At 42.1% G+C, this 8,391-nt stretch overlaps 1 long non-coding RNA gene across 1 annotated transcript in view; it reads right to left on the reverse strand.

The window, feature by feature from the left end:
* LOC310896195 overlaps positions 1-5,556 on the reverse strand; it is a 47,948-nt gene extending 42,392 nt beyond the window's left edge. Inside the window, exon 1 of the long non-coding RNA XR_014581274.1 lies at positions 4,005-5,556. This is a non-coding gene — a long non-coding RNA (uncharacterized lncRNA). The remainder of the gene's footprint in view (positions 1-4,004) is intronic.
* Positions 5,557-8,391: the final 2,835 nt, after the last annotated feature.

Consider the following 8,391-nt stretch of genomic DNA (forward strand, 5'->3'; position numbering starts at 1 on the left):
TGGGCCTAGTCATTCAGCCAGGTCTTGATCCACCTCACTATCTGCTCATCCAGCCCTCACTTCAACAGCTTTTCTATGAGGATCTTACAGGGGACAGTGTAAAGGCCTTACTGAAGGCAAGGAAGACAATATCCACTGCTCCCTGTTCATCCCTCAGGCTGAGGATTTCATTATACAAGCTTATCAGGTTGGTCAAGCATGACTTCCTCTTGTTGAATCCATACTACCTACTCCTGATTATTTTCTTCTACTTCCCAGGGACTGAGGTGAGGTTGACTAGCCTGTACTTTCCCAGGTCCTCTTCGGTCCTTCTTGCCCTTTTTGAAGTTAGGGGGTGACATTTGCTTTCCTCTTCATTATTGTGAGCGACTTTGCAATCACATCCGCCAGCTCCCTCAGCAGTTGTGGGTGCATCCCATCACGACCCATGAACTTATGAACATCCAGTTCTCTCAGGTATTCCCTGACCCAGTCCTCTTCTACCAAGGGTACAAAGTGAACTGAACTGTGGTATTACATTATGGTGGACACTATGAAACACTTCTGCTATGCATAGGGAAGTCATGTGAAGCAAAAAGCCATCCATTCAGAGAGCAGGATCTGAGCAAGTTCCAACAGGGACACTTCTACCCACCAGCAGCTAAAATTGGACAGGCTTCGTTCTGCACAGGGATTTTTATTTCCCCCTCACCGACTACATCTGAGTGAAGACAGTGCTGCTAGGGGTAGGAGCAGACACTTTTCTCAGAGAGGTATTGGAGCCAAGCCTAAACGTACCCCCAGGCTGTAGGGCCACAGACATGATTTGACACAGAGGGACTTGAGGAAGCATCCTGCTATTGGGACCACTCTTACTGGCACCTTGCCATGGGAGGCAGGGAACCCGCAGTAGTTAAGGTCACCACAAGTGCCTGTTCCACTTCTCATTCACAGGGACACTTGGTGCACGTCCAGAAGGTTTTTGCTCATATTTTTAAGGTTTTGTAGCCAGAACATCAGCATGTTTCAAACAGAGCACAGGTGATACAAGGAGAAATAAGCAACTTAGGAACTGATCTGAAATGAATCTAAACAGTGTGAGCTACCTAGCGGCAGACGGGGACATAAAAGAAGGACCCTCCTGCTTTATGTCACATCCTCCATCACCTGTTGCCCTCCCCTATTTATCGTTTCCCACACACACCATCCTCTTACTTCCTTGCTCAGTATTTGATATCACTTCTCCCTTACTGACAGGTAAATACTCACCACCTTAGATTCCCCAGGGTGGATTCCAACTAATGACCTACAGAAAAAAGATTTCTAAGCCTGTTAGAAATGCCCTAATCTACTTTGCCCTTCCTCTATTTGATTGGTTTGCACTGCAGGGCAGTACTTGTTCTGTTCTCAAACATAAAGAGCATTAAAAGGCAGCAAACATAAATCATGATAAAAGACTACAGAAAAAAAAAATCAAAATCTTTCCTCTTTCTCTGGATCATTTCCTTTTTCAAGAGAAACTTGAGTTCATTGTAGATAAAGCAATGCACTGAGCTAAAATATCTGAAACAGAGCATGAGGAATGAGCAGGAGGACTTGCATTGCCATGGCACCTTTAATCCCCTGTTAGGGCACACTGTCTCAGAAGAAAGAAATAAAATTTAAGAAAAGAAACAACACTATTTCCCTTCGGCTGATGTGCCACTGCTTCTGGAGTGGACAGTACACGGGCCTCCCTGTTGTTTGCCACAGCACCACAGAATGGTTTGGGTACAGAATATGAGGAGCACCCATTCAGCTGAAATTGCTCTTAGCTACAGTGACTGAGCCCAGAACATACCTAACATCTGTCAAAAATGCCACTGGGTTTGTACAGCTACAGACAGCACCTTGCTGCGAGAAGAGTCCAAGGCGTGCTGACTTGAGGAAGCTGTGTCCTGCAGTCCTGTTCCATGCACTTCATGCTTCAGCCCACACCCCTAAAAGCCTCTGTAGCTGCACTCCCATCACCCCTCTTTCACTCTGTTTCCTCACTTACCCCAAGCCCCACATATCAGAGACCCCTTTGCAGCTCTCTCCAAGAAGGCTGACTGTGAGGTACCCATATGTCTTGCTCATGCAAAAACAGGGCATTTCAAAAATATTCGTACAGAAGCAATCTGGGACTATTCACAATATAGGTTTGAAGTACAGGCATAGGTATTGTCACATTTTTAAAACATATTTATCTGGAAAATCATTGTAAGTACCTGAAGGTTTTGGTTGGCAGTAGCATTTGGGAGGTGTACATTAGCATTGTGGGAGCGTTCAGCCAAATCACAGAGACTGCAGATACATCACAGGAGAGAACAGGCTTGAATCTCAGCTGCAGGAAGAGAGCTACTAGGGGTGGATGAGAGAATGTTTCCTACTGCAAGCAGCAGTGGAGTTCCCAAATGTATAGGGAGGAGCTGCCTGAAGTATTTCTACCATAAGACTTCAAGTCTAGTATTTTTGGCACCCTCCAGGGGCAGGATCCCCACTAAACTTTTTTTTTTTTTTAAATAAATAATTTAAAAAAAAGATAGTTTGGCAAAGAACATAAGGAAGATTTAGCGTTTATATGTCAAAATCGTATTTCATGTCAGAGCAGGTCTGCTATCATTAAAGAAAAGGAACTCATTTTACAGAGGACAGTTCACAAGCCATGCCAGTGTGTGTGGTAGAGAAAAAACACAAAAACAACAAAAAAAAGGCCTATTTTCAAGTTCAAAACATCATACAAAAGCAAGGTCATGTTTCCAGCAGTTTTGTTGGCATTGGGTTACATCCAGTCCCGACAATGGCATACAAGGCTTATCAGACATTAGAACGATACCTCACTTGATCTTGCGTGATAGAAAAGGCAAACCACATAAAGCAGGTGCTAGACAGCAGTGCAGCTTCCTCGCAGTTATCTGGTTCACAAACAGCAAACTCTTTAGCCCTATTATTGTTTCTCTCATTCGCCACATTCTAGCTCCAAAAGCCACTCTAGCTCTCTAAATTGTTAGCAGCTTTTATAGCCAAAGATAAGTATCCATCACTTTTAATTTTCATCGTTGCATCTGTTTTGTCATTTAGCTGCAGCAGGTTGTATTACAATGAGACGATTAATGAGGAAACGGATACAAACATTTTTATTTCAAATAGCAGCTCACGGACAAGATCTGGAGAACAGAACCAAGCCATATGATTAAGGAAAAAAAAAACTCCACACATATATACACACACACAAACCTAAAATGGGCACTGTGCCACTATCTGTGAACACCCTGGAAATACAGATATCTGTAGCAAGGAAGAAAGAGGTACGTTTTTCACATTTGCCTGGTTGTTGGTGGGTTTTTTTGTTTGTTTGTTTTCACAATTAATTTGGCCCTTTTTATTTCACATAAATGTCCAGCTCAAGTGTGGCACATCAACAAATAGGGCCATTTATCTTTCAGGGAAAAGCCAAACGCTGCATTTCCATTCAGAAAAGGCAGCATATATAAAATGTACTGCTAATAACAAAGGCTTTTAGAATGAAAAATAGTAATTTCTATTGCTCTCTCTAGGAGATTTGCTCTAAACACGGCTCATCTGTAATTATATTAGAACAGAAGTATTTTTTAGTATTATCATTACCTACAAACCTAAAAGCCCCCCAGAATATTTTACAGTTTCTGCTGGATGGGAGAGACCATGAGCACTACCCGCAGAAAGCAGAAGAGCCTTTCAGATGGCACCCCCCTCCCTGGCCCCTGCTTCAAAACAATACTTCAGTTTGGAAGAATTACTTTAACTTCATTAATATTAGTATTATATTCACTTAGTTGTAAAGATTTTTCTAGGAAAACAAGAATATTCATAGAAATAGTCACATGTCACAACCATTCATCTAACAAACAAAACACAAAAAAAAAAAAACACAGATGAAGACTGTAATATTAGACTGAGATAAATAATCTAGCTGGAGACCTATTGGATTCTACACTTTCATGTCAATGAAACATTTGGCCTACCGATGTATTTTTGCCTACTCTGCCAGGCAGGGCTCAGGCTCTGCAGGAGAATACAGCCGTGGATCTCTGCAGGAAGAGAAGACCTTTTTTTTCCAAGTAAAATGTTCCCTAACTCTGCAAGGGAGGTTGGCAGTAGATCTCAAACTCTGGCCTGTCTTTTTAATACCCCTACAATAGCTCAGTTGGATTGAGACCAGCTGTTGGTGCATTACCATTTGTAAATGCTTAAAGCAACTACTCCTTGTTTTCTTGGCAACATGTACTGTGGAAGAAAAAAAAAAAGAGAGAAAAAAAAAAGCACTTTCATTCAGACATTAAGAATTGCTGGATGCCAGCTTTGGCTTACACAAGCTATTGTTTGCACAGCTCTCTTCAACAAGTTTTCACCAAAAAAAAAAAAATCTTGTAGGGATAAATTGTGCCCCTAAAATTCTGCTTTGCACCATCCATTCAGCCTTCATTGGAAACAAGATTCCTTTTTTAACCCAACCATTTCAGGCCACAGGTCCTTCTGAGTTTCAATTTCTGCAACACCCCCACAAAATCACCCAGATTGTCTTAGGAATTATAATTATAACATCCTTACTCACTGTTTTAAAATAACAGTGATTTTTTGCCTGCTAATATAAGCATAAGAAAGAGATCTGAGCTGTCATTACCCATGTTCTAAAATCAGAGTTTCAGTATTGAAAGCTTAGGGGGAAAAAAAAAGAAAGAAAACAAAATGACATTAGGACTATACTTTAGCATTTGAGAAATACTGCAAGAGTCAAAATACCAGACAGAGCCCCGATTTGGTTGCCACGGCAAAAAGAGCCCAGTCATAGTAGAGAACATACACCAACATTTTAATTATTACTATTCGGATGAAACAGCTCCAGTGACCTTTCGTTGCCTCATCCTTTCCAACCACCCCTACTAGAGCTTGGTGTACTGGAAGTGTCTAAGCACGAATGCTAGCATCTCGGTGGTTGCAGCTGCTAGTACAATAGGATTAATTTGCCATCTACCAACTCTAATGCCCTTCTGTTTCATCTTCTTTCCCCACCAGGGGCAGTGGTGACAGCATCTGTTCCACTGTTATTTTAGTGGCGCCTTTCGTGCTGTTATAGTTAAGGGTCTGTCAGCATTTCCATTACACACACGCACGCACGCATGCACGCATTTCTTGAGGGAAGGGGCAGCTCAAATCACTCTCTGGAAAAAAAAAAAAAAAAGAATATAAGAATACTTCGGGGGCAGAAAATGATATGAGAGTCTTAGAAGCAAGCATTTATATATTTTATTTTGTTATTTGAGAGAATAAATGAAGATACAAGAGGTTCCGAGTAAGCTGTTTTGCATTTATTAATAGAAAATAATGGTGAAAAATTTATATGGATTGTTGCATGGATTGACCTTACAGAAAGCAACCCTGCTGAAAAGAAAACAGGAAGAAAAAAGAAAAAGAGGTAATTACTCCCTACCAAACACCCCCTTTAGTCAGTTTTTAGGTGACTAATATAGATGATAGGATATTACTTTAAAACTAATATAGATGATAGGATATTACTTTAAAACCATTCCAGATGAGATTCAATTAATGGGCCACTGATTGTGGCCGACCAACTCTAAATGCATCACAGGTGCCCCAGATCTCTAAGTTGGGATGGATAACGGGGAGAGGAACATTGTTTTCTGCAGGCAGCCAAATACACCCAGAGGTCAGTAATGTCTCTGCTAGCTGAAGCGGTCTGGGAGCCCACAGGCGGGCACTTCCAGCCCTGCTGGCAGGTGGAGGATATGAGGAGTGATGCTCATTGCAGCCTGCGGGACGGGCTCGTTCCCCTCTCGCTTTGCAGCCTCTGTTGTCCGTGAGCGTGTCTGACTCATGAGCATCACTTTCTACCCAGTAGAGCGGATAGAAATAAGGCAAGTGCTGGGGCAATTAGAGAACAGGTTGGCTTATCTCAGCAATGAAAATCCTCTGGAAGAGCAACAGGTAGCGGGTTAACCAGCACAGGGCAGCTTGGCAGCCCCCACAGGTGTTTTGTCCCATCAAGCTATGCCGGCCTTTCCACGTGAAGTTGCTGTGTGCGTGCAGGTTTCCACCTGGTGCAAGAGAACTTTGAACCAGCGCAATTCACCTAAAATCTCAAAACAAAACCCCTCTCCCTTGGTTTTCTTCAATACCGCAGAAAGGTATGGCTTCTACCACAAGTGGAGGGAATTCCAGCTTTCCAGAAATCTCTCCTTACAGAAGGAAATTCATTGGCACTTGAGAGGGCCGGCACAGGCCTCTCTTAGCACCATGGTTCTCACCATAGGACTGACATAATCTGTACTGCCAGATGTGAGCTTTCTATGGGTAAATTCAAATTTGCCTCCAGTCTGACCAGCACACTGCCATTCACAATGCTTTCCGTAAATCTTATCCTCTTAAGCACTCTGAAATAATAGTGAGGCACTTGTCTTCTTGAAAAATGCACAAAGTAAACAAAGTAATTGGGGTTTTTAAACTCATAACACGATAGGAAAAAAAAAAATAGTTAAGCAATAAATTTGGAGACAAGGCTCCAAAGCCATACAAATTTCTTTAGCCACGTTGATGGTAAGCACAGTCCACGCACTGTGGTGGGAAACATTAATAACATGCTGTTTCTTTTTCAAGTTACATTATCAAATACCTAGGTGTCCTTTGTCACATCACTTAACTGCTCTGCATTTCAGTATCCTCATCTGTGAAATGGAATAGGTAATTAAACACTCATGAATGCTTTGGGACTCTTTGGTGGAAAGAATTATTATGGTGTCTTATTACTGTGAGACAACATGCAATTGTCTCAGGTCTCTGTAACAGCTGAGCCTAAACGGTAAAGGAAAAAAAATCCAAAAGCTCAACTGAGATCTTCTGCCCTATGCTCCGCAAGATGCAGCTACTACTTCAGTCTGTTTTCCATGCTGGGGAAACCTGAGGCTGATCACACTACAAAAATATTACCATGTTACAGTACTTTCAAAATTAGGTTGGGTCAGAAATGAGGAAGAGAAAGAAGAAATGAAGAAACATACCTCCCAGAAATATGACATTAATGAACTGTCAAAATTCTTTAAAAGATGACTGAAAAGAGGAAACAGAAAAAAAAATACAGCCTTCTCCTCGCAAAAAAAAAAAAAAAGAAAGAAAAAAAAAAAGCCTAAAACCAGCAGAAATCCACTCCCGTGGTGCAGACAATTTCCCCAAAGCCCATGGCAATGAAAAACATTTTATATTGCCCCAAAACATGCCAGCAGAGAGATCTGGGTGGCTACTGCCCACCTCGCAGCACTGCAAAAGCGAGTGCCCAATGGGTATCATTCTCCATTATCTCTCAAACCTTTGCCACCAGTGTACAGATAGAAGCGGCGGAAAAATGAAAAGTGTGTATATTGTAAGCGTTGGTTAAACAACCCCACAGTAATTCTTATTTGCTGGAGGTTTTAGAGAGCAGATGTAGGATTGGCAGGGGCTGGGAGCTGGCTATATTGTTCTAGCACATTTAGAGCCAACACGGAAAGAACACGGAAAGCTGCATTTTGGGGTGTGTGTGTGTGTGTGCATGCAGCGTGTGTGTACGTGCGTGTGTGTGTGTTTGCCTTTTGCCATCGACTCATCTAAGGTTTCTTGGATTCACACTGACACATACACACACAAAAAAACAACACTGGGTTGGTTCTCTTCCAAAAGAAATATGACTTATATCAGCTGCTGCATGAGAGTCTCTCAATTGCCACTACTAAGCTGCCTATTTTGCAGTAGCAAGTGGCCATGTGCTGTAACACACTGATTGCCTGCTTTGGTGGTATCGGTTGCTAGAATAAGGGCAAACAAATGGGGAACCAAATATAAAAAGCAGCCAGCAGCACTGAAGAAGCATTACAGCTGCCAGGCAATAACTTAGATAGTTACAGCTGCCATCACCTAGTTCACGCAAGCTTTTTAATATCTTTTGGCAGCGCTTGGTGTCACAGCACAAAAGGAAAGTTGGCACTTCCTAGCATACTTTGTTTGACATAACTGTAGGCAGAACCCAGCTGATACCTTCATCAATGTGTATGTGTTTGCTCTTAAGGTACGTTTTAGCAGATCAAACATTGTTTTTCTCTTTCTGTTGCACACACCACTGCTAAATCATAGGTTGGGAACCACACCAGATAAATGGGAAAGAGCTCAGTAAGCTGGAGCACACGGCCAGTCCCAGCAGCACCTCAGATAAGGAACACAAAAAAAAAATCCTTAAAAAAAAAAAGAAAAATATAGTACGGCAGGAGGGGCTGGGGAGGGAGGTTTAAAAAAATAAACATACTGCTTTGCCAAAATGTTCTCCTGCCTCGCCAGTAGCAGCAGCAGCCTCAGAGCCAGGCCAGA

The sequence above is a fragment of the Anser anser genome, assembly GCF_964211835.1.
Source record: "Anser anser genome assembly, chromosome: 3".
NCBI classification, from domain to species: Eukaryota; Metazoa; Chordata; class Aves; order Anseriformes; family Anatidae; genus Anser; species Anser anser.